Source organism: Macaca thibetana, chromosome 12 (assembly GCF_024542745.1).
Source record: "Macaca thibetana thibetana isolate TM-01 chromosome 12, ASM2454274v1, whole genome shotgun sequence".
Taxonomy (NCBI): domain Eukaryota; kingdom Metazoa; phylum Chordata; class Mammalia; order Primates; family Cercopithecidae; genus Macaca; species Macaca thibetana.
Window position 1 is genome coordinate 3708435 of NC_065589.1, and position 26984 is coordinate 3735418.

The 26984-nt window shown below is 52.6% G+C and overlaps 1 protein-coding gene and 1 pseudogene across 1 annotated transcript in view; one reads left to right on the forward strand and one right to left on the reverse strand.

The window, feature by feature from the left end:
- The first annotated feature begins 533 nt into the window (after positions 1-533).
- LOC126932276 (uncharacterized) lies at positions 534-9425 on the forward strand (annotated as a pseudogene).
- Positions 9426-16138: 6713 nt separating this feature from the next.
- Positions 16139-26984, reverse strand: part of TWIST2 (twist family bHLH transcription factor 2) — a 61496-nt gene continuing 50650 nt past the window's right edge. Inside the window, exon 2 of the mRNA XM_050750496.1 lies at positions 16139-16840. The gene's annotated coding sequence lies outside the window, so the exon portion shown is untranslated. The remainder of the gene's footprint in view (positions 16841-26984) is intronic.

Here is a 26984-nt window from a genome sequence, read left to right on the forward strand (position 1 = left end):
TGCCTTATGTGCATCGTGCAAACAAGGTTTGTGTAGAGGATTTTGCTCATGGACTGGAATTCATTGGTTATTTTATTCACGGCACGTTCAGCTCTGCAAAGCATCTTCTGCCTGCTTCGGAGGAGCGCGGTGCCATTTCCCTTCCTCCTTCAGACTTTCTTCTACGTGGAGGGCCCCGTCCTACACAGGTCCCAGTCTCAGCTGACACCCAGGCCCCGGGAGGCTCTGCGGAGATTTGCTGGGCCATTCCCTCGCACACGGGGCTACAACAAAGGTGGGCGCCCCTGAAGGGCCTGGGAAGTAGAGGCATAAGAATCTATGGCATAGCCTGTTGCACATAGTCTGATTATTTGGCTCAAAATCAATAATCAGATCCTGTGCAAAATGTTTTCATGTAGATGATCTTATTCATTGTCACAAAAACCAACAAGAAAGGTAGAATGGAGGTTTCTCATCCCTATTTTATAGCTGAGGAAACCAAGACCCAAATTCCATTTCCAACAGTGGCTTTCTGCTTCTTCCAGGAACACAGCATGACACGTGCTGTGAACCTCGGCTGTGGGACAACTGAAGGAGAGACAACACTCAGCAAAAACAGAACCCGAACCGCCCCCGTGTCTCTCAGCCCCTACTGCTCCACAGCCTGGGGTGCAGCAAACGTTTCCGCTGCGCTCAAAGGGAAGGCTTTGCTTTGGAGTCAGCGTGAGAGCGCGCCTCACCTCCCCTCCACCCCTCACCTGGTTGGGTTTGGATCTCAGCTCCCTGGCTCCTCGCTCTAAGCCCTGGAATGCGAACCCCAAGGGCCAAACACCCCGAGGCTCTCAGGTCCCAGGCGTGGACACCTTCCTGGCCTTGGCTGTCACGGCCCAGATGGAAGCAAAGAGAGCTCCCCTCTCCACCGGTCAGCTGGTCCTGCTGCCCTGAGAGCAGGAACCCAGGCCAGGCTCCGCACGGAGTTCCCCATCTACCGCTCCCTGGGCGGCAACGCAGAGGCCACCTGCCTCTCACTCTGTGGGTCCCACCTGCAGCCTGTCCCAGTGGATTCTGTAGGCTCCACAGTGATGCTGGGAAAAGACCAAACACCCAGACAAAGCATGTGGACGGCTGCCGATGCCAAAATTGCAGGAAGCAAGGGGAAGGCAGCTGACTGCGACACTTTGCCAACCATGTGCAACACTCCAGGTACCTAGAGGCAGCGAGGCGCTACTGAACTGGTTGGTTCCTGTCCATGCCTGCAGAGGCTGCTGTCGCAGAGGCAGGGCAGGGGTGCGTGGCTCTGCCAAGTATCCTTCTGGGATGAGCCGATTCTCTTGTCCCAGGTTGGGCATGATGGAGAGGCCAGGTGTGTTTGAGTTGCAGGCATTGGGGGTTTGCAAAGGGCTGTGATTTCCTGGGCCTCCCATCTTACGCAGGCTCTGGGTTCTCCTTGGTTCCTCCCTTGGAGCGGGGACCTGGCTTTGGAAGGCCCTGGATCTTTGCTGGTTCCTGCTGTTATCTTGCAGTGTGACCAAGGTCAAGTCCACACCCTCTTCCCAGGTTGTTTCCTCTGCAGTAAAATTGCCTTTTGGAACTGAGCCCTTCAAGGGGAGGTGGCTGAAACAGTGGGGGTGATGCTGCGTGCTAAGCCCCACCCCCTTCTCCTAAATGTCTACTTCTCTCCTTTTTGTCCTTTTTTACTTATTGATGGGTTCAACAGCCAAAAACCCTCTCTGAAACAGTGTCTTGGCCCAAGCCCGTCGGGGGCACTGTTGTGAGCCTTGATTTCTATGGATCTACGCCTGGAAAGCTTTTAGCATAGAATTGTTTAGGTAGAAGACCAGGACCACAGAACAGGACCAAGACCATGAAATAGGAAGCAAGATACGTCCAGCACCCAGTTCAAAGAGAGGGCTGGGGACGCCGACACTTCACCTCCTTCCCAGCAAACTTGGAAGGCGCCAGGGCATCCCTGGAGCTGCTGCTGGCAGAGAAGAATCAGCGTCCACACGTGCAGCTCACGCTCGAGGAAGGGCAGGGGCGATGTCAGAGCCATGCTTTGCCCAGTACATGCTTCTGGAATGGCCAGGATTTTAACCTTTAAGGTCTCAACTCCTTCTTCCTCCTCAGATCTTGGGATTTTGAAAATGATTCCTAAATGCCTTTCGATCTCAATTTTGCTCAAGGAGATGGACCTACTTTACTGCATTCCAACTGGAAACATTTTTGAGAGTAAAAATACCTGAAGACGTATTGAGCCTGGAGGTAGCCGACTAGAAATTAAAGCAGGGACCCCTCCGTCCTCTCCCCCTACTGCATTAAGCACAGTATGTCGGGGATCAGTGAGTTTCCATTGCCCTGCAATCAGACCTTTTGCTCTCTGAAATTTAGCCTTGATTTTGAAGCCCTGAGCTTAGTATATGTAGATGAGCTGACAGGCCCAGGGAGTCACTCAGAGAGGCTGGAGGTCCTTCAGAGCTGCGTTAGATACAGCGGGAGGGGGTCAAATTGCTAATTTCATCTGCCCCCCAGCCCTGAAAATTCCCAAACAGCAGAGAACTTCTCAGAAGACTTGTGAAGTTGGGAGTCTGCAGGTGGATGGGGGTGACGGCGTTCTACCCCAAGACAGCATTTTGAAGTTGAAGCTCAACTTAAAATATTTGTTCCTATTTTTGAGACAGGGTCTTGCTCTGTCACCCAGGCTGGAGTGCAATGGCACCACCTCAGCTCACTGCAGCCTCGACCTCCTAGACTTGAGCAATTCTCCCACCTCAGCCTCCTGGGTAGCTGGGACTACAGGCATGCACCACCACACTTGGCTGGTGTGTGTGTGTGTGTGTGTGTGTGTGTGTGTGTGTCTAGAAATGGGGTTTTGCCCTGTTGCCCAGGCTGGCCTCGAACTCCTGAGCTCAAGCCATCTTCTCTCCTTGGCCTCCCAAAGTGCTGGGATTACAGATGTGTGTCACCGCGCCCAGTCACCTTATGCTTTTTGGAGGGACATCACCAATCAGACAGTGGCCTGGGCTGGACACGGCATCCCTGGAAGATGGCCCCTCTCTAGGGTGTCATCTGCCGTTACCCAAGGACCCTCTTGTCTCTCTAGCTCCAAGTCTCCACAGAGGACGTGCTCAAAGTGAGGGTGCGTGGCCTTGCCCCCCGCTTCTCCTGCAAGCAGGTGGGGAGGGAAGCAGGTGGCAGGAGGAGGTGGCTGTCCGGGGCTGCCCTCCTCTGTGCCTGTGCGTGATTTCACTCTATGCTGAGTGACAGCAGGGACGATGGGAAACATTTCTGTCTGGTATCAAATGATCACCATCATTGGCCTCATGGCATCACCACTGTCTTCCTTGCTGGCACCTTCCCGTCCTCCCTCCAACCAGGGAGGTCTGACCCAGGCACAGGTGGGAGGAACCGTCACTCTGCCTTAGGGGTTTGCAATCTTGGGACATCAAACAGGTCCACGGTGCCTTGCACCTCTGCTCTCACATCTCTGCACCGTTTTCTGTACTGTTCATGTGACTCTCAGAGCAGGCGTGGCCAGGGAGCGTGACAGCTTTGTGTCCGTGTCCTGGAGCTGCCGCAACGAGGCACCGAGGGCAGCGGGCTCAGGCCTCAGATCCTGTCCAGGCGGTGGAGGCTGAAGCCCGAGATCACAGTGTGGGTGGGGCTGGGTCCTTCCCAGGCTGTTCAGGGGGGTCTCTGTCCCAGGCCTCTCTCCTGGGCATGCAGGTGCTAGCTCTGCCTGTGTCCTTCACCTCCCCTTCCCTCTACTTGTGTCTGCCTCTGTCCCCACATCTCCTCTTTGTGAGGACATTGGCCCTGTTGGATCAGTGTCCTCTCTAATGACCTCATTTTAATTCAGTGACCTCCGTGGAGACCCTCTCTCCAGAGAAGGCCTCCTTCAGATAAAGCCTCCTTCAGATAAAGCCTAAAGCACTGGTGGTCAGGACTTCAACGTGTGAATTTTGGGGGGACACACTTCAGCCCATTACAGACCTGATGGCTTCTGCAGGACACCCATCCCATCCCATGGCTTATGGAGGAAGAAGCCAAGTGGAGAGGGGGAGGTGGTCGGGCCACCCCTTCCATGGCCAGCAGCAACTGCGCCCGTGTCTGGGCACTTCCTGGGTGCTGGACCCGTGCAGAGCGTATTCATGCCTTGCCCCAACTCGTCCTGGAGGAAGGTGCTGTGAGCCCCCATGCATCATCGAGACGGAGGCCGAGGCGAGGGCAGGCGGGAGCTGAGACCCATCTCAGGAGGTGGATATTTTTATCACTGGGTGTTTGTATTTTTCTTATTATAAGACCCTTCGTCTCTTTTGTCTTGCACGTCATTTGTTGCTTGCTTTATTCTTATCTGGTTGTTTTCTGTGTGGGTTATGGATCCCCAAGCCGCGTTCCCTCGGTCCCAGCCCAGGTTGTGGCTCCCCTGTGTGCCTCCCAGGCCCCAGGATAGACGTCAGTCGTGTTCCCTTGTGGGTGCCTTCAGCTTAGCACCTGCCTGTCCTTCCAGGGGCCTCTAATACAGGACTTACGTCTTCATGAAGACACTAACTGTTCTGGTTCGTGTTCTCCGGAGGAGCAGAGCCGCTCAAGGTGTGCACATCAGAAGAGAGTGATTTTAAGGAACTGGCTCACACTGGCAAGTTCAAACTCTGCAGGGTGGGCCGGCAGGCTGGAAACCTGGGAAGGAGCTCATGTCGCAGTTCCAGGCCTAAGGCAGTCTGGGGGCGGAATTCCTTATTGCTCAGGGCAGGTCAATCTCTTTGTTCTAATCAGGCTTTCGACTGACTGGGTGAGGCCCACCCCCTTGGACGAGGGCCACCTGCTTTACTCGAATGCTAATGTCATCTAGAAACACCTTCACAGGAGCATCCAGAGTTCTGACCAAATATCTTAGCACAGTGGCCCAGACAAGCTGACCATAAATTAATCATCACACTGTCTAATGCCAAAATAATTCAAGTCTTTTTTTAAGTGAGAACAAGTTTATTAAGAAAGTAAAGGAATAAAGAATAGCCATTCCACAGGCAGAGCAACCCCAGTAGTTCAAATCTTTACTGAAGTCCCAAGATGCTTGTGGGAGGAAGGTGTACTCTGAACGTATGCAAAAATCCTAACATTTCTCTCTCCCTGGCCACTCTCCGCATTGCTTGCTATGACTCCCCACAAACTGCTTCCCTCACTCTCAGCCCTGAACCCAGAGATACCCCAGCCCCCAGCACTCCTGCACTTCCTTCTGCCTCCTGCTTTGCTCCTGTCCCGTCCTTCCTTCTCCTCCACAGGTGACTCCCAGCCACTTCCAGTCCTCTCACTGTCCCGATTTCTCCACCTTTGTCTCTTCACCAACCCTTAGGCCTTGCCGTGCAAGTCCAGGCACTGAGCCAGCACAGGCAGACTCCACCACCCCCAGGTGGGGAAGGGGAGCAGACAGCACAGGGCACTCTTCCTTCTGCACATTTCCTGGGCATTTCCACCCCATTGCTCGCGAAGTTTGGGCAGCTGGTAGCTTACGGAGCCAAGACTCCTCCGAGCCCCTCAAGACTGCAGGCCCAGCCTTCCCAGCTCCCGTTCAGATCGAGGAGGAGAGAATCACAGTGTTTCTGCTTCTCCAGCACCACTGTCCAAGGTGGAGATGATGTCAACAAAGGGGATACTGAAGCAAATGGAGTGGTGCAGATGGTGGGTCACTAAAACGCAGGTGGAAGGTACATGCTGCCACAGGCTGAAACAAGAAGATGGGAAGGTGGGTCTCTCTGTTGGAATACCAATCCTTGGCCCCAGAATTCCTGGTGGAGAATCCTCCAGTAAGAATGCTTGCTGGGCAAGCTCAGTTTGGGAGGAGTTAATCCAACAGGTCCTGGTTCTTTCATAAGGACCGAGGCCACTGTGGGAGCATGGGCTGCCTAATGCCGTACCAGTTGTTGCTAGATGAATGGTGGGAGCTGCTATGTAAATGTCTATTAGGTGCCTTTTCTACGATGTGTGTCCTCCTGGAATGGGGCTTCTGGCTTCCTCAGTCCTGGAGGCCCAGAGGGATGTAGGTTGTGCCTTTGGGGAAATGCTTCCAGTGACCTACATGTTACGTGCCTCTGTCCATATTTTCAACAAGCTTTTCAGACCACAGTTTTAGTGTTCACTAAGGAACTATTTCATTTGGCCAAGGGAGGCATACACATGTGGGTACTCTAAGATAACACAATTTGAAGAGATTTGATATGAAACTATCAGACTGGGGTATGATCATTCTCACTGCAAGAGAAATACTTGATTAAAATGCATTGAAGACATATTTTAAATGTGACCCTCTCTCAGTGCATTTAAGACAGATGCATTTTACTTTCCAGGCTTTTCACGTCAGGTCATGCCTGTGCCCACAGACAGGGGAGAAGGTGACATGAGGCTCCGAGCTCTGGAGCCCTGGAAGTCAGGCAGGCCCTGCTGTAATCATAGCCCCTTTACTCCCAGGCAAGTCAGCTCGCCTTACTAGACCTCTGTGTGCTTCTCTGTGAATTGGGGATAAGGGAGAGAGTCCCTGTTACTTGCGTTTTCATGGGCTTAGTCCTCTCTGTCCAACGGATGTGTGAAAAAAGGTGACTGTGGCATAGACATGGTCACCAATGGACCAGCCGCTTACTGCGTCGTCCCCACTCGGACATTCCTGCCCCCTGACTCCTTGTGGCTCCTCCCATCTTCTTGGGCATGCCTAAGAAGTGAGTCTCTCCTGACCGGTGGATGCAAGGACACAACTGAGACTGAGCACCGAGGGGACGTGGCGCTGGGAGCTTGTCCCGGGAGAAGCGACTGAACCCAGAAGGGCCCTGTGGGAAAACTGATAAAGCCTGAAATGTGTGTGCAGACATGGACCTCTTTATTACACACAATGACCATTAAAATCTCTCCTGCTGTGGTGTGATTATTTTCCATAAATTATTGGGGTACTGGTGGCATCTGGTTACATGAGTAAGTTCTTTAGTAGTGATTTGTGGGATTTTGGTGCACCCATCACCTGAGCAGTATACACTGCACCCTGTTTGTGGTCTTTTAATCCCTCGCCCCCCCTCCACTCTTCCCCCAAAGTCCCCAAAGTCCATTGTGTCATTCTTTTTTTTTTTTTTTGAGACGGAGTTTCACTCTGTCACCCAGGCTGGAGTGCAGTGGCCAGATCTCAGCTCACTGCAAGCTCCGCCTCCCAGGTTTATGCCATTCTCCTGCCTCAGCCCCCAGAGTAGCTGGGACTACAGGTGCCCGCCACCTTGCCTGGCTAGTTTTTTTGTATTTTTTAGCAGAGATGGGGTTTCACCGGGTTAGCCGGGATGGTCTCGATCTCTTGACCTCATGATCCACCCATCTCGGCCTCCCAAAGTGCTGGGATTACAGGCTTGAGCCACCGTGCCTGGCCCATTGTGTCATTCTTATGCCTTTGAGTCCTCACAGCTTAGCCCCCACATATCAGTGAGAACATACGGTGTTTGGTTTTCCATTCCTGAGTTACTTCACTTAGAATAATAGTCTCCAGTCTCATCCAGGTCACTGCAAATGCTGTTGATTCATTCCTTTTTATTGCTGCATAGTATTCCGTCATATATATATATATATACACACACACACACACACACACATATATATATATACACACACACACACACACACACACATATATATATATACACACAGACACACACACACACACACACCAGAGTTTTTTATCTACTCGTTGATTGATGGGCATTTGTGTTGACTCCACGATTTTGCAATTGTGAATTGTGCTGCTATAAACATGCATGTGTAAGTATCTTTTGCGTATAATGACTTCTTTTCCTCTGGGTAGATACGGTAGTGGGATTGCTGGATCAAATGGTAATTCTACTTTTAGTTCTTTAAGGAGTCTCCACACTGCTCTCCATAGCAGCTGTGTGAGTTTACATTCCCACCAGCAGCGTAGAAGTGTTCCCTGTTCACTATGGTGTAATTTTTAAGTTTAAGCTTTTGATCTCAGATGAATCTATCTACCTACCTACCTACCTATCATCTGTCTACCTATTATCTATCTGTCCTAAAATATTAACAAGCTTACAATGGAAAAGAGCTCTTGTCTTCCTCCTTTCACATCCCAGAGCCCCAGCGTTGGGAGGGTTCTTTCAGTGTTTTTATCCATTTCTTCTGGTATTAATCTCCATATTTAAAAATGACATGCTTAGGCTGTGGAGTGCGGTGGCTCACGCCTGCAATCCCAGCACTTTGGGAGGCCAAGGCGGGTGGATCACCTGAGACCAGGAGTTCAAGACCTGCCTGGCCAACATGGCGAAACCCCGCCATGTTTCTCTAAACTCTACTAAAAGGTACAAAAAATTAGCCAGACGTGGTGGCAGGTGCATGTAATCCCAGCTACTCTGGAGGCTGAGGTAGGAGAATCTCTTGAACCCGGGAGGCGGCGGCTACAGTAAGCCCAGATTGTGCCAGTGCACTCCAGCCTGGGTGACAAAGCGAGACTCCATCTCAAATAATAATAATATACTCTCAAATAATAAAATACTAACAAGCTATTATTAACAAGCTATTATTATTATCTCAAAGAATAATAATAATAATAATTATAGCATGCTTAGAATGTTCTTTATGAATTCTTCAGTTCTAGGCGTGATCTTCTGTCTTTCCACCCCGGGAGCCGAGGACTCAGCTCTTCAACATCCACCTTCCTGCCTGTTTCTGCTCCTCTTGCGCCTCTCTGAATTAAGTCTTAATTAATAGTTGAATCTGTTTTCCTGTTTCCATCGTTATAGCTGTGATACAATCACAGTTCGCAAAACGGAATCACATACTGCAATCCCACTTCTTTCCTTTTCAAACTTTTTGTTTTTCTTAAAGTTAATCATTGTTTGTTTCCTGTTTTCCCTTTTCTTTTTTTGGTGTGTGTGTGGCTTTTCATGAACTTTTCACTCGTTCAGCCCCAAACTTTGCTAAAAAAACAAAACAAAACAAACAAACACACACACACACACACACAAAGCACCCAGGGTCTCTCAGCGCCATTGCTTTCCTTGCAGACATTGCTTTGGTGACACACCCAGCACTGGGCTGCTTTGCCCGAGGCCACACTGGAACCCTGCTTGCGATGTTGCTGTCCTCTAGGCGGAATCGTTTGCTTCCCAGATCTGCTGGTTTTCGCCCTAGTTTTGGGGGAGCTTGTTGAGCCAGGCCAGCAGGGAGGGGAGCTGACCTTTTCCCGTTTGCCTCAGAGATCCCTGCTCTGTGCCCTCTGGTTGGGGGTCAGTGGGGGCCTGTGGAAGGCGACCGGTGTGGGGGAAGAGAGCAGACCAGAGTTTCTTCCCTAGCTCTGTCCCTCCCAGTCGTGCGTGCACAGCCCTCAGGAGCCTCCACAGAGTGTCCTGGGCTCCAGTGAGCGCGCCTCCCCACTGGCAGCTCACCGCCTGCTGCCACCCCAGCTGTGAGCGCCCCACATTCTGCCGCACCTCACACATAGCTCCAGCCAAACTTCCCTTAAACCACGGAATCTGGGCGTGGGCCTGGGGTCCTGCAAGGTCCTGGTGGGGAGGCCTGGGGCTGCTGCTGATGTCTTTACTCTGCACTCACAGCTGACAGGGCACCTGGGTCCACACGCCGGGGGTCGAAGCCGTCACCCCACTGTCCCAGCACTGCTGTGGGGCTGTCCAATGTGGTTCCAATGGACAAGGCTTTGCTGAGGCCAGGGGGCCTGGCTTCTCCCCACTCCTGTTTCCACAATGGGGTCCCCCATAGCCTGTCTCCCGCCATGGCTCTCTCTGTTCCAGCGTGGAGCAGTGATGTCCCTGGAGATTCAGAAAGACTCACGGGGTTCCTGCAGCCCAGCCCACCTTCCTTCTAGTCCTAGAGCCTGGGTGGGTGGTCAAGGCAGTGGGCTTGGGTACCCCAGGCCAGGCCCACTGGGTTCCCACAGATGGTCTTGACCTTGGCTGAGCCTCCACTGATTGTAAAGGTGACACTTAGCCCTCTTCCGCCTCTCTGTTGTTTTATTTTTCCAAATTGCTCAGAACCTGGGCGGGGGAGAGGGACGATAACTACTAGCTCCCTCTATCATCCTAGCACTGGTGCTTTGACGTCAGCACTGTGTGCGGCTGTGGGCCGCGCTTCTTTCCCTCCCTCCTCCTTCTTTCCCTCCCTTCTTCTTCTTTCCTTCTCGGTGTAGGACATTCCCATGGCCCTTTCAACCTGGAAACGCCTCTAAGCTCTGAGTCCTGCTCCTCTCTGTTCTGTCTTTCTGGGACTCCTCATTGGACTTCCTGGATTCGTGCTCTGCTCAAATCTTGGTTGTTTTTTTTTTTCTCTTCTTCTCTTTGTCATTTTGCTCTGCTGCATGTGATTTCCCTCATTTCATCTTCCAAAACTGCTACTAAAGTTTCCATTCAAAAAAATGGTTTTCCTAATTCACAGGAGATCTCTGGAATTCTCAGTTTTCTTTTTTGCCGGCCGCTGTATCTCGGAGATACGGGAGCTTCTCTCCAGCAGCACCTCTGACGTGGTTCTCCCCCTTCCCCTGTGCTCTTTTTTCTCTGTGTTTGTTCTGGCCTGTCTGTCCCGGGTGTCCATTTATAATGGAAGCTGAGAGGGGTTCTCCTGCCTCCGGCCTGGGCTTCCAGTGGCTGGCGCTGAGCAGGGGAGAAGTGGGGAGCCTCCTAGAGTTACCCCAAATCCTCCATTCCCACCTGCTCCACACGGCTGTGCTGGGGTTCAGACCCTTCCTGGACTCCTCCAGCTGGCAGGAGTGGGGGAGAGTGGTCATCAATTCTGAGCTGGGAAGAGGGTCCCCCCATGCCTCTTGCAGACCATCAGCCAATCCTGCGGCTTTAGCCCCATGCTGTACCTCAGAATTAGAGGTTTTGTCACCTGCCAGTCCCCAGTCCTTCTGGGACCAGCCTGCTGGTCCAGCTTGCCAGACTCAGGCCTCTCTGCTGCATTTCCGCTTTCGAGGTTCAGCCGAGGAGCTGCCCACCCTTTCCCACTCATCTTCCATGAGCCTGCCAAGGTCTCCTGTCTGCAGGCTGCCCCCGTCCCTCTCTCCTGTGCATTCACAGGTCATTCCTTCTTTGATGTCACTTTCAGGGTCTGTATTCATTCCCTGTGGCTGCTGCACCAAGCACCCACAAACTGATGGCTTCAGAAGTGGATTCTCCCAGAATTCTGGGGTCAGAAATTTGAATCGAGGTGTGGGTGGGGCTGGTTCCTTCTGGAGGCTCTGAGGGAGCACCGGCTCCAGGCTGCTCTCCAGCGTTCCTTACTTGTGGACACATCACTCCCATCTCTGGCTCTATCATCTCCCGGCGTTCTCTGAAATCTCCCACTACCCTTCTGTTGTAAGGCTGGCCTTGGATTTAGGAGCCACCCCAAATCCATATGGTCTCATCTCCAGATCCTTCACTTAATTACATCTGCAAAGGCTGTTTCCAAGTAGGGTCCATTCACAGGTTCCATGGGTGCAGATGTAAACATATCTTCTGGAGGATTTCAGGGGGGAACACTGATAATCAGGCATGTGTAAACACACAAACACCTAAACACACATCCTGCGATGCAGAGCTGCCGGACAGCTTCTTGCCCTCCCAGCTCCCTCCCACGCTTCATCCCGAGACCCCAGGAACCCGGGCATAGCCTGGTCATCCTTCCTGGCCAATGCACCCCTGCATCGCTCCCATCCCTCTCCCCTCCTCCGGCTCCCACTCATGCCCTCCCCACTTTCTTTCAGCAGTCGGGTCTGTTTCCTGAATCACTGAGTCAGCGAGTGATGAGAGCTGCTGGAAGCATGTGGAGGATGGGCGATTCCGCTCAGCCTTGGATGGGGTGGTAGGAAAAAGGCAGCCCTAAGCCCAGCCCGGGTCAGGATGAGAGTCTTCATTCAGGAGGACAGAACTGGCAGGTGGCAGCGAGCAGGCCCAGGAGTAGATATTGGAGTCTTCCTCTCAGGGAGACTGGGGCTTGGAGGGGGAAAGTCAAGTCCACTGGGGTGTAAACCAGTGTGGCCATGAGCAGGCAAAGGGCCTGGCTGTTTCTAAAGAGCCCTGACTCTCCCAGGCAGCTGTCAGCTTCCTTTAGGGAGAGGACACTTTGAGTCTTCCTGCGGGCTGGGAGTCAGAACAGACCTTTGCACTATCTGTCAGTTATGAGGTGCCCACATTCAATCCCATGAGGGCTGCCATCGCCGTGCTCTCTGGGCCTTCGCTTGCCCTGGCCGTTGCCGCTCAGGAGGCTCCCATCCTGTGTGGGCAGTGAGGCGGTGCTCCGTGGATGGAGGGTTAGACTTGTCTCGCCCCAAGCCAAAGGGCTTAAGCGGGAGACAGACTGTGGGTGATGCCGCCCACAGAGAAGCAGGATGCAGGGACGGTACAGATGGCCCCGGCCCCAGACGACATGGCATCTTAGTCTGTGGGTTGAAGGCATCTGTGGGGCAGATTGCCCCTTTACAGGTTGGCCCCTATGTGTGGCGGCCCACAGGCGTACCCATGCCACACACAGTGAGGTGTTTGAAGAGCCTCCGACGGCATCGTTTCTATGACTGATCGCCATTTTCATGGCCCTGCAGGCACAGGATAACGCAAGGCTGCACCTGGCCTCTGTAGCCACGTGGAGTATACTGCCCCTCCCCAGGAACCCCCCTGCCCACCCGGGCCACCCTCTTCCAGACAGTCCGTTCCCACTCAGCCTTACCCAGAGGCTTACCCAGAGGTCTCCTGTGAGGGCCCCCACCTCCTCTTCTGGGGTGCTCAGGGCTGCCAGCAACCCCTCAAACTAAGGTCACTCAGAGCCACACGGCATCCTGCAGACGGCACTGGGGCCACAGGGAGATGGCTGACCTCGGGCTGAGTTCCCGTTGCCTCTTGGCTGCCCCATGACTCCCGGCTCCCACTGGACCTGTGTTCCATCAGCTACAACCTGGAGGCCCACCTCTGTCTGCAGTTGCTTTCAAAAGCAAAGAGTGAGACTTTTCCATCGAGACGTGTTGGTCTTGGCCACTGCACAGGCCCAAGGCTGTGTTTCAGATCTGAGCCTGTGGACCTGCAGAGGAACCCCCGCCCCCCGCGTGTCTCGCCCTGCGGGGAAATTCAGACTCAAGGCCCCCACCTGCCTGGCCAGTGGTCCTCCCTCAAGGATGGTCTGCGATGCCAGGGCCTGGCTGGGTGCAGAGGTCCCAGCAGCGCTGCTGCTCCCTCCGGGTTCCCTCACCCCACGTGTCTGCACCCAGGCCCCTCAGCTTGACCTGGTCGCCTGACAGCTGGGGCCTCCGTCGGGCTGCCCTTGAACACAGGTGGAAGTGAGGGGGATTTGGGGTATGTTTTCCTTTAGAGAGCCCCTGGGGCTCTGAACGCTCTCCTGTTCTGCGGACTCAGTCATCTGACCCTGAAAATACGTGCACACCAGCTCTCACAGATCTGTTCTCAGGGCCATGACTTCAGGGGGCTCTGGTTAACGCCAGAGCAGTTGTGAGACCCTGGAGCAGGAGCCAGCACAGGGAAGTGGCCCCACAACACCTGGGGAGGAGGAGCCAGCAGCAGGTTACAGGACAGCATGTACCTGCGTCCACAGACATGCATCGCACACACGCAAACACATGCATGCCAGCGTGCGTATGGAGCCGTAGATACACACGTGCGTGTTCTGGAAGCCAGCGCCTTCCTGCCCCTCTTCCAGGAGTGTGTGTGCAGGGGTGAAAACAGGAAGTGAGCCTGTATTCACGGCCACGTATTTCCACGCAGCCTATGGTGTTGGTGACCGGCTCCTAGGGCACCCAGAGTTGGAGACAAAGCCCCAGGAGAGACCCCAGGAGAGGCCAGGGCTGGGGGAGAAGGAGACCCTGATATGCCGACCAGAGTGTGGGGCGGGTGGGCCGGGAACAGGCAGCCGCCAGTGATGCCCAGAGATGCAGCCGCCACAGGGAGGCCCTGGGATGACCCCCTTGGCTGGGTCACTGCTCTGAGGCCCCCACTGAACTCCATCCCTGACCTCCCACGTGGGGTCAGGTTGCCCCCTCATTTGCATGGGGCACTCTCATTCCTCACCTCCTCTGCCTTGGGCTTGGGTGTGGACACTCACAGGGCCGGGTCCCCCACAAAGGTGACAAGGGGCTGTTGCTCAGCAGGAAACCAGGCTCAGGGCACTGGGCAGAGGAAGAATGAAGTTTTAACTTGGAAACCAAGAAAGAGACTCCTTCTGGCCCCGCCGTCCATCAGCTTTGCATTGTGTGATTTGGGATTATTTCTATTTGAATCACTTCAGGAAGGAGGGCATTGTGACCTCCGCTGTCTTCGTGGCCCCTACGGGCCTCTGCAGAGCTTGCCAGACAGTACGGGGGAGGGCGGGGCCTCCTGCTGCTGGGACCACTGCTGCCCTATTCTCTCTCCCCAGAGTCTCGTGTGTGCACACGTGTGCATGTGTGTGCTGGTCGTATGTGCATACATTCATGTGGCATGGGTATGTGTGCGTCTGTTTGAAGTGTGCCAAGTGTGTGCACATGCATTGTGTGTGCCTGTGTGTGTGGTGTGTACATGCATGTGTGTGTGGTGTGTGTGTACATGCATGTGTGTGTGATGTGCATGTGCAGTGTGTGCATGTGTGTGTGGTGTGTGTGCATGTGTAGTGTGTGTGTGTACATGCATGTATGTGTGTGGTGTGTGCATGTGCAGTGTGAGCTTGGGCATGTGTGTGGTGTGTGTGCATTGTGGTGTGTGCGCATGTGTGTACACGCATGTGCGTGTGTGGTGTGTTCATGTGCAGTGTGGGCATGTTTGTATGTGTGGTGTATGTGCATGCATGTGTGTGTGGTGTGTGCATGAGCAGTGTGTGTGTGTGTGGTGTGTGTGCATGTGCGGTGTGTGCACGTGTGTGTACATGCATGTGTGTGGTGTGTGTACATGCGTGTGTGTGGTGTGTGCATGTGCAGTGTGTGCATTTATGTGTGTGGTGTGTGTGTACATGCATATGTGTGCTGTGTGCGTGTGCAGTGTGTGCATGTGTGTGTGTGGTGTGTGTGTACATGTATGTGTGTGTGGTTTGTGTGCATGAGCGGTGTGTGGTATGTGTACATGCATGTGTGTGTGGTATGTGCATGTGCAGTGTGTGCATTTGTGGAAGCCAGTGCTGTACCAAGGTCATCACCAGGAGCCAGATGGAAGCTGAGGTCATGCTGGTGTTTCCAGAGCTCGTGTCCTTGCCATGGTGGACCTGGGGGCAGGGTGGGAGTGGGAAATGAGGCTTACAGGCCACCGCCATCTTGCCAGAGATCCCTACTTCCAGAACTCCTGTCTGGGAGCTGGGTGGGCTATGTGTGCCCACTGCTTGGTGAGCAGCTCCACCCAGCAGACCCCAGTACCAGGCGTCCCCCAGGAGACATGCCTTTGGTGTCTCAGGGTAGTGACCTGGTGACTCACAGTCCCCAGAGCTGGAAGCCTCCACCCTGGGGTCCACAAGCACCACCCACCCCCACAGTGCTCATGGGTGCTGACATGGTAAGGAGGCAGCGGGCAGGTCATGGACCCTTGCCCTCATGCAGAGGTGCCCACCTGCACCAGACCTGGGCTGACTCTCCTTGGTGGCAGATCATGGTCCTTGTGGGATTTCTGGGCAGGATTCCAACCTAACCTGCACATCCGGGTGCTCCATCCTTAGCCAGCTGCCTGGTGAGCTCACAGTCAACATGGCACGGATGCACGTGGAGCAGACAGTGACTCGTTCGGACAGGCAGGCAGGTGATGGCACAAATGAATGCCATGCTTGGGAGAGCAGGGAATACCACCCAGGGTGAGCAGCAGGGAAGGCTGGCCCTGACTTTGGACAGCAGGGACGGTGCACAGGATGGGCACACTGCTGTATCAAGAGTGGGGCATAGGTGTGACAGCAATGGTCTCTCGTGCTGAGGCTGCTGGGGAGCAGCAGAGGACTAGGCACTGGGAAAGGGCTGAGGCCCCCTCTGCTCTCCCAGGCCCGGGTCTGTTCACACTGGCAACCATGTTAGAGTTGGTAGTTTCTAGAAATTTCTGCAATTATGCACCGCATAAAACGTCTCACATCCTCTCTCGTGCCTTTTAAAGTGAAGCAATACTGATTCCTGGGACCTGTTCTGACTCTCTCAGGCCATGCCCGGAGCTGCGAAGTGGAGATGAGAACAGAGATGGGGAGACCATGGCTGCGCGGAAGTCTTTATTTTTCCTGGGTGGGGAGCAGGATACACAGCCACACTGCAGTCACTTAGCTTGTAAAAATATCTCAATAAATAAAACAAACAAGCAACATATACACTGAACAGAGAATATTTTTTTTTTAAATGGCTAGCCGAGCAAATCATGGAGAAAGAAAAAGAATAGCGGCATGAAAATAAGAATTCCAGGCTGACTTGAAACAATCATGCAGAGGCTCGGGGGAGGGGAAGGAACTCGGGGGTCCTCTTCTGAGAGCCTTGGTCCAGTTTCAACAGAATTGTACAAGAATGCATTTCTGTTTTATTAAAAAAATAGACATTAAAAAAGGCACTTAGAGGGAAATACAAATTCAAAATCCAAATCCTCGTAAATGTGTTCCTGAATCTAGACATTTTCAGAAAGAATAAGCCTCCCCCAAAACATAAGACCCAAAAGAAAAATCCCAACAGAGACAAGATGACCATGACAACATCACCAGCAAGAGGGCTGGGAGTGCCCTTCCTATGTGGGGACCGTCCTGGGGGAGGACGGGAGCCCGGGTCTTCTGTCCGATGTCACTGCTGTCCCCTCTCTCGACGCTGGTGGAGGGCAGAGGTGAGGGCCTCCTGAGGTTGTTCAGGTTTCAGAAGTTACAGACTCGAATGCATCCCAATTCCACTTGCGCTGCCGACGCGACGGACAGCCTGGAAGATAAGGAAGGGAGACGGTGAGATAAGGCCGCCTCGCTCAGCATCCTGCAGGATTGTCCTGAGACCGTCCGTCCCAAGGCTGGGTGGGACGGGACACGGGGCAGGCCCTGAGAGAGCTGGCTCTGTTCTACTCAACGCTCCTCCCAAAAGACACGGGACAGGTGACTGCTACGGGGCCAGCCCAAGCTTCTGCAACCCCTGCCCCCAGGGCCAGGCCAAGCCCAGAGCACCCTTTCCCACCCCCCAGGGCCCTTTCCTGCCCCCGAGTGCACTCTCTCTCACACTCACCGCCCCTAGGCCTCTCCCTGGCCAGTGCTCGGCATGGCCGTGAATGCTGTCTGGCTGTGGGTGAGCCCCTCAGAACAGGCTGCCTGGGGACAAGATGTGCACACTGGCCCTATCCAGGCCTGAGGGAGCTGTGGGGTTTTGGGCAGCAGAGGGCTGTGTTTCAGGAGGACGACGCAGAGAAATGGGTCAGCCGCTGGGGGGAGCTCTCTACGGTGGATTCTTGCTTTAAAATTTGTGCTTTTGACACAGATTCACAGGAAGTTGCAAAAACAACATAGAGATGTCCCATGTGCCTTTCATGCAGCTTCCACACATACCACACCCACAAACACACCCCACCCCCACATACACACACACACACACCACACAAACATACCACACACTACACACACCACGCAAACATACCACACACTACCATACACCCCACACTGCACATACACACCACATACGCATACCACACACACAAACACACCACACTGCCACGTATACACACAAACACACTACACAACCACACACACTATACACACCATGCAAACATACCACACACTACCATACACCCCACACTGCACATACACACCACATACACATACCACACACACAAACACACCCCACCCCCACATACACACACACACACACACCACACAAACATACCACACACTACACACACCACGCAAACATACCACACACTACCATACACCCCACACTGCACATACACACCACATACACATACCACACACACAAACACACCACACTGCCACGTACACACACACTACACACACGACACACCACACTATGCACACCACACACCACACAAACACACCACACCCGCGCATACAAACACACACCACATACACCACACACCACACAAACATACCGCATACTACACACACACCCCACACTGTACATACACACCACATACACATACCACACACACAAACACACCACACTGCCACGTACACACACACACTACACACACCACACACACTATACATACCATGCAAACATACCACACACTACCATACACCCCACACTGTACATACCCACCACATACACATACCACACACACAAACACACCACACAACCACGTACACACACAAACACACTACACACACCACACACCACACTACACACACCACACACCACACAAACACACCACACCCCCACATACACACACACACCACACACACCCCGCACTGTACATACACACCACATACACACACACAAACACACCACACCCCGACATACACACAAACACACATCACATACACCACACACCACACAAACATATCACACACTACACACCCACCCTACACTGTACATACACACCACATACACACGCAAACACCACACACACAAACACACCACACCCCCACATGCACACACAAACACATACCACACACCACAAACACACCGCATACTACACACACCCCACACACTGCACAAACATATTACATACATATCCACACAGACGATATACCACGTTATATACCACACATACAATGGTGTCACCACGTCACACCCAAGCATCTTACACCAGTAGACACCAACAGCTTATTCATATATCACTCGTGTGGGTGCGTGTGGTGTGTGTTTGTGTGTGGGGGGTTGTTGAGGGTGCGTGTGGTGTGGAGTATGTATATGTGGTATATAGTGTGCAGTGTACATGGTACATGTGTATGCATGTGGTATGTTTGTGTAGTGTGTGTAATGTGTGGTATGTTTGTGTGGTGTGTGGGGTATGTGGTTTGTGTGTGTATGTGGGGGTGTGGTGTGTTTGTGTGTGTGGTATGTGTTTGTGTGTGTATGTGGCGTCTATGTACAGTGTGAAGTGTGTGTGTAGGGTGTGATATGTGTGGTGTATGTGGTGTGTGTTTGTGTGGGGGGTTATGTGTGGTGTGGGATATGTATATGTGGTATATAGTGGGCAGTGTGTATGGTATGTTATCTATGTGTATGTGGTATGTCTGTGTGTGTGTTGTATGTTTTTATGGTGTGTGGTGTATGTGGGGTGAGTTTGTGTGTGTATATGGGAGTGTGGTGTGCTTGTGTGTGTATGTAGTGTGTGGTATGTTTGTATGGTGTGTGGTGTATGTGGTGTGTGTTTGTGTGTGTGTATGTGGGAGTGTGGTGTGTTTGTGTGGTATGTGTGTGTCTATGTGGTGTGTATGTGCAATGTGGGATGTGTGTGTAGTGTGTGGTTTGTGTGCCGCGTGATGTGTGTTTGTGTGTGGTGGTGTATGTGGTGTGTGTTTGCATGTGGGGGTGTGGTGTGTTTGTGTGTGGTATGGGTGTGTATGTGGTGTGTATGTACAGTGTGGGGAGTGTGTGTAGTATGTGGTATATTTGTGTGGTGCATGGTGTGTGTTTATGTGTGTACGTGGGTATGTGGAGTGTGTGTGTTTTTGTGTGTGTATTGTGTGTTTGCGTGTGAGTGGCATATGTGTACTTCCTGCAGTTTCATCATGCGTGTTGTTTCCTGCACCCCCCACTGTGATCAAGACACACAATTCTTCCAGCCCCACAAGGTCCCCTCCTGCCACACAAATGACTTCCAAGCGCACTTGTGGGCCAATCCAACTGTGGGTGTGCCAGGCTCAGTGCAGCTCCGGGCTGCAACCTGCTGTCCCAAGCACCTTGGAGGAAGAACCCACTCAGGCGCTACCCAGAGCCTTGTTCCCACCTGCAGGGGAAGGAGACCCAGGCAGGAGGAAAGTCCAGGTCCTCCAGGAAGCCGGGGTGGAGACCCCGACGCCGCACCGCCCTCTGTGCCCGCCAAGCTCAGAGAGAAGGTGCTGGGAGGTGGCCGGGGCCAGCGTCTGAGACCCAGGGTGCACAGGGATGTGGTGTCATAAGCCCAAGGTCTTGGGGCACTGCAGTGGGGCCCACAGGGCAGGGGACATACCACTGGCATCAGCCCTTGGTCGGGGGTGTGGCGAACACAGGTGGGCCCCGCACCGCGCCCCAGGGCTGCTTCTGCCACACACCCAGGCCAGCCTGCAGCAGCCCCCAAGCTGTGTTGCTGTCCTGCCGGGTGACCTGAGCTCTAGCAAGGATCTCTGAAGATTCGCCCTGAGCCCCGGGACCTTTGCTGCCCACCACAGGGCCTGGCCCATGTTAGGACTCACTCCCATGCCCGTGGCACAAACATGAGAATAGCCAATTGACCGGCAGAGCTCGTGGGAGGCCAGTGTTCAGCGAGAATGTGTTCAGCGAGAATTATTAGAGAGCTCCCCTCAGCTAAGGGGCAAACCAGCGCGACAAAGACCCTCCTCCCCGAGAGGGGCTGAGCGTGGTGGGAGGGGTGGGTGTCGGCCCAGAGGCAGGCATGGGCTCCCCAAGGCAGCCGCCAGGAGAGGGGCCACCATGAGGATTCTGCTGCAGGGAAGGAGGTCCAGGGAGGCCCCAGGCACTGGGGACAGGATGTGGAAGCCACATGTGGAAGCTGGAGGAACGTGTGATGTGGTGCTCGGTGACATCGTGTGTCTGCGTCTGTGAGTGTGCCCACTAATGTGAGAGTGTGTGAGTAGGAAAGAATGTCCAGAAGTGTCAGTGTGTGTCCATGTGCAAGTTGTGTAAATTGCATGTATGAGTGTGTGCATCATGTAAGGTGGTCTGTGTGTGTGTCAGTGTGCGTGTGTGTGTCTCTGTGAGCATGTGCATCCATGAAGTCTGTGTGTCCCTGTGGGAGTGTCAGTGTGCACGTGTGTGTGTGTGCATCCGTGTGTGTGTGTTTCCCGTGGAAGTGATAGTGTGTATGTTTGTGAGTGTGTACATCCATGTGAGTGGGTCCGTGTATGTGTCTGTGTGTGTGTGTGTAAGCATGTCCATCCTCATGAGTGGGTCTGTGTGTGTCCCTGTGGGAGTGTCAGTGTGTAGGTGTGTCTCTGTGTGAGTGTATGCATCCGTGTGTGTGTGTTTCCCCGTGGCAGTGCTAATGTTCATGTTTGTGAGTGTGTACATCCATGTGAGTGGGTCCGTGTATGTGTGTGTGTGTTTGTGTAAGCATGTCCGTCCTCATGAGTGGGTCTGTGCGTGTCCCTGTGGGAGTGTCAGTGTGTAGGTGTGTCTCTGTGTGAGTGTGTGCATCCGTGTGTGTGTTTTCCCGTGGAAGTGCTAATGTGCATGTTTGTTTGTGTGTACATCCACGTGAGTGGGTCCGTTTGTCAGTGTGTGTGTGTATTTAAGCATGTACCTCCTCGTGAGTGGGTCTGTGTGTGTTCCCATGGGAGTGTCAGTGTGCATGTTTTTGTGTGGGTGTGTGCATCTGTGTGCGTGGGTCCGTGTGTGTCCCTGTGGGCGTGGGTGTCTGATGCTACACAGCGGTGTGTAAGGGGGATGTGTGGTTCTGCTCCTTCACCCCCAGCCCTCTCCCAACCCCAAGCCCCAGGCTTCACCCCAGCAGCCTATATCCTCAGAGAACTCCAGGAACATTTACTGAACCAAGGCAAGGGTCTGAAAAGGCCAAGACATATTTTCCCCGAAACCCATGCATACCACACACACACACACACACACACACACACACACTACTTTTCAAAGTTCAGAGCACTCCAAATATTTAAGCCTTTTTTAAGTGGTCCTGGGCAGAAAGTCAAAGGCTGCTCTCTCTTGGAGAATGTGGTTGTAATTAGATAATTAATAAGGGGGGGGGGTAGAGAAAGCTAAATGGAAGCCTTCCTCAGTGGGAGGAAATAATTACCACAGCTTTTGATATATGAGCTGAACCAACCCTCCAAGGGGAAATACCGTATCATCCATGAAAAGCCAAAAATGACAGGGGCCGTCCCCTGGCCAGTGGTGGGTTTCAGGGTTTGCTTCACATGCCCGAGGGGACCCAGGCTCAGGCAGAAACGGGCGGCAGGTTCATTAGTCTTCTTGACCGAGAGCCTCCGGGCCTGGCCCCCTTGATGTCACCCTGACCCCAGCCATGTCTGCTGACATGGGCCGCGTTCTCTGCAACAAATGTAAAACATCTGGGGCTGGGGAGTGCCTCCTGCATACACAGGCCACCTGGAACTGTGTGCATGCGTCCTGCGTGCAGTTACCTCCCTGTATCTGCCTGCCTGGGCCAGGAGTGGGGGGGTGGGTGGAGCTGCAGAGCTGTGGCTGGACCAAGAGGGTGCCTCAGTTGTCTCTTCCACACCAGACCGGGCCCTAATGGGCAGGTGAAAGGCCCCATTCAACTCTATATCCCCAAGGTCTAACAAAGGGACAGAAGCATTAAGGAAAAAGCTAGGAGAGGCAGGGTGGGCCAAGGGAGACAGGTTTTACTCTAAGGCCATTTATCCATCTCCTCACCTGCTCACCCGTGCAGCCACCCAGCTACCTACTTCTTCCTTCCTTCCTTCCTTCGTTCTTTCCTTCCCGCCTTCCTTCCTTCTTTCTCTTTCTTTTCTCTTCTTTTTCTTTCTTTCTCTTTCTCTTTCTTTCTTTCTCTTTCTTTTTCTTTCTTTCCTTCTCTTTCTTTCTTTCCTTTTCCTTCCTTCCTTCCATCTTTCCATCCATCCATTTATTCACTGATCCATTCACTGATCTACCATCCACCCTTCATTCCCTCCACCCATCCATTCATCTATCCATCCTTCCTTCCTTTTATCCATTTATCCTTTCACCAACTCATTCATTTTTCCCTTCCTTCCTTCCTTCCTTCTTCTTCCTTCCTTCTTCCTCCCTTCTATCTTTCCTCCCTTTCTTCCTTCCATTCCTGCAACATATTTGAGCATCTATCATTGCCAGGAATGCTGCTAGTTGTTGAAAAAGCTGAGATGAATCAGAGAAATCTAGCAGGGCAGAAGCATGTTTGTAAGCAACTAGAACACAGAGAAGACACGAATCAGTTTGTAAAGTGCAGGTAGACTCTACAGCAGAAAGGGAAGGGCAAAGTACCGTAGACACTGTTGGATGGTCAGAACCAGCATGGCAGGGAAGAAGGCTGAGGGGTGAGCACACATGTGAAATCTCCTCTAGTCAGACACACACACACAAACACGCACACAGACACACGCACATACACCCAGCACACACATACCCCACATCACACACACCTCACATTAGACACACCTCACATTAGACACACACTACCTCAAACACACCTCACGTCACACACACTACATCACACATCCCACATCACACACACACCTCACATTAGACACACCCCACATCACACACACACTGTATCACACACACACCTCACATCACACACTACCTCAAGCATACCTCACCTCACACACACTACATCACACATCCCACATCACACACCTCACATTAGACACACACCACATCACACACACCTCACATCACACACACTACATCACAGATCCCACTTCACACACACACCTCACATTAGACACACCTCACATTAGACACACCCCACATCACACACACACTGTATCACACACACACCTCACATCACACACTACCTCAAACATACCTCACCTCACACACACTACATCACACATCCCACATCATACACACATCATACACACACACCCCACATCACACACATCTCACATCACACACACACATCACACCTGCCCCACATCACACACACACACCACACACCTCACATCAAGCACATACCCCACATCACACATACACCCCACATCACACACACACCTCACATCACATACACCTCACATCATGCACACCTCACATCACACACACCCCCATCACACACCCCACACACTACATCACGCTCATACTCCACATCACACACCCACATCACACACTCTACATCACACACACCCCCCACATCACACAGACATCACACACCTCACATCACACATGAACCCCACATCACACACACAGGCACACACCACACACACCCCACACTACATCCATACCTACATCACACCCTCCCACACCACACACACTCCACATCACATACAAACCCCACACCACACACATACATCACACACACTCCAATTCAAACAACCCCAACACCACACAACCCCAACACCACACTACACCACACACGCTACACCACACACACTACATCACACACACACCCCACATCACACACACTACATCACGCACAACTCACATTACACATGAACCCCACATCGCACACACACTCACACACCACACACACACACCCCACACGACATCCACACCTACATCACACACACCCCCCACACACTCCACATCACACACACACCTCACACCACACACATACATACCCCAATTCACATACATCCCATATCACACACATATCACATACACATACACCCTGATTAACACAAACCCCACACCACACACACCACATCACACACACCACATCACACACACATACTCCACATCACACATACCCCATCTCTCTCTCACACATACATTACATACACACACCATTACACACCCGAGGTTCCACCAGGGGACCCTGGAGGGGCAAAAGTGAGGATCAGGGCTCAGAATCTGGCCACAGAAACATGGGCTGTGACCACTGTCCACATCACGGAGCGGATGTCCAGGACATTCACTACCCTGAGCTTTCCCTGCCTTTCCTCAGCCCCTGGCATCACAGCAGAGGAGACTTTGCCTCCACAGGATCCTGGCATTGCCCAGTTCACGTGAAAGGGACTGCCACCTGGCAGTCTGCTCTCATCCCCACCTTCTCTCCCTCCCCCACCACATCCTCAACCCTGAGCTTCCAGATGCTCAGGGCTAGGGAACGTGCCAGGGTGAGATCACAGCAGAGTTCACAGACGTGGAGAAGTCCCAGCTGCCAGCCACCCCCATGGGTCTCAATGGGTCCTGGCCACCCCACAAGGCCAGTCCTCTCTTCTCCTGAGTGCCTGGTGGGCACAGTCCTTCAGTGGGGGTTCTCAGTCCCCTGCCGAGTCTGGACACAGCCTCCTGACCCCTCAGACACCCACCTCAGCCACCCCGAGTCGACCAGAGGTATGGAACCACTCAGTGTGATCAGTGAGACCTGCCATCGGCGTGAGCGCACAACAGATAAGGAGACACCTCAGGGACCTGAGGGCCACTCAGGGGCACCTGCAGGCTGAACACCTAGCAGAGGCCTCTGAACAGGGAGGCAGCCTCAGAGCAGCAGAATTCACCCTCCAAGGAGGGACCTGGATAAAACCAGAATTGTCTGCTTTAAAAAAAGGAACCATTAGGAAACAAAACAAGGACTGCTGGAAACGACAAAACAAATACAAGGAGAAGTTTTAAAAATTTTAAAAATGAAAAAAAACTAATAAATCAGAGACCACTCCTAGAAGTCTCCCAGCATGCTGAGCAAAAGGCAAAGAAAGCCGGGCACGGTGGCTCATGCCTGTAATCCCAGCACCTTGGGAGGCCAAGGCGGGAGGATCACTTGAGGTCAGGAGTTTGAGACCAGCCTAGCCAACATGGTGAAACACTGTCTCTACTAAAAATACAAAAATTAGCCAGCATGGTTGGCATGCACCTGTAATCCCAGCTACTCCAGAGGCTGAGGCATGAGAACACTTGAACCCAGGAGGCAGAGGTTGCAGTGAGCCAAGATTGTGCCACTGTACTCCAGCCTGGGCAATGGAGCGAGACTCCAAAAAAAAAAAAAAAAAAAAAAAAAGTGAAGGAGAACGGATGGGGCAGAGGAACGTGTCTCTGCGTTCAGGATTATCTTCAGATTATCAGGATAATCTTCAGATTAAAAGAGAACACCAAGTTCCAGGAAGGAAAACAAGAGGAGGGGCAACCCAGCTGAATCACGAAGAAATCTCTAGACTCTAAGAGTAGGGCAACCTCCTACGGCTTCCAGACCTAGACAGCCAGCAGACGTGTGCTGGCTTCCCACGAGCTCACCACCCCCACTCAGTGACACTCCCAGGATGTCCAGAGTGTTGGTGGAAAGAGCAGGGCAGCCCGGAAAGTCCATACCCAGTGAGTCCAGGGACCATGCGGGAGAGCGAGAGAAGCAGTACAGCCACAGAATGTGCACCGCTCAGCGGCTGCTTCTGGGAAATTCCCCTAGAAATGCCTTCCGTCCAAAGGAAAGGTATTCCTGGGGCTACTTTGTCTGCAAGTATGACAACAAATGACTGGCTAATCCCCCAGTGCAAAACAAACAAATAAGAATGTTGGGGAGAAGGAAACAGGCTGTAAGGAAAATCTTGAGAGACTCACGGTCAACTTGAGGCAGGAGTCCGGGGGGTGTACAACACCTAGAGCTGCCGGTCACACCGGGCACATCTGTAGGTCCCTGGTCACCCCAAGCTTCCGTTTGCCCAGTCACACAACGAATAAGGACAGCAGGAGCCAGATGGACACCAGGCAGTTGGATTCGTGAATTCACACTCTTAATTCTTATGCTGTCGGAGTTACCAAACTCACCCAAGGAAAGTAGGAAACCGAAATGTATCGATAACCATCAGGCACGTGGACCAGGTTACCAAAGGTCTGTATCTACGCCACAAAGAATAACAAACCCGCTTGTTTTATAAGAGAATTAAATAGAACTTTCTATGAACAGACAATTCCCATCTATATTAAACTATTCCAGAACCTAAAGATGAAGGACCACTTCCCATTTTATTATTTATTTATATCTCTTTCTTTCTTTCTTTCTTTTTAAAGACTTTATTTTCTTAGAGTACTTCAGGTTCACAGCAAAATTAAGAGGATGGTCCAGAGATTTCCCATATACCCTCTGCTCCCACCCATATCCAGCATCCTCCATAAAAAGACGACACAGTTTGGACACCTGACAGCATCAGAACCAAAGGCTAGAACGTTGCCGCCTGTGAATCTAAATACAAAAAATCCTAAGACATTAGCAAATCAAGTCAAATCAGGTATTTAAAGAATCAATTCCGGATGACTAAGAAGGGTTTATTTCAGGAATACAGAACGTTTACCATTCGGA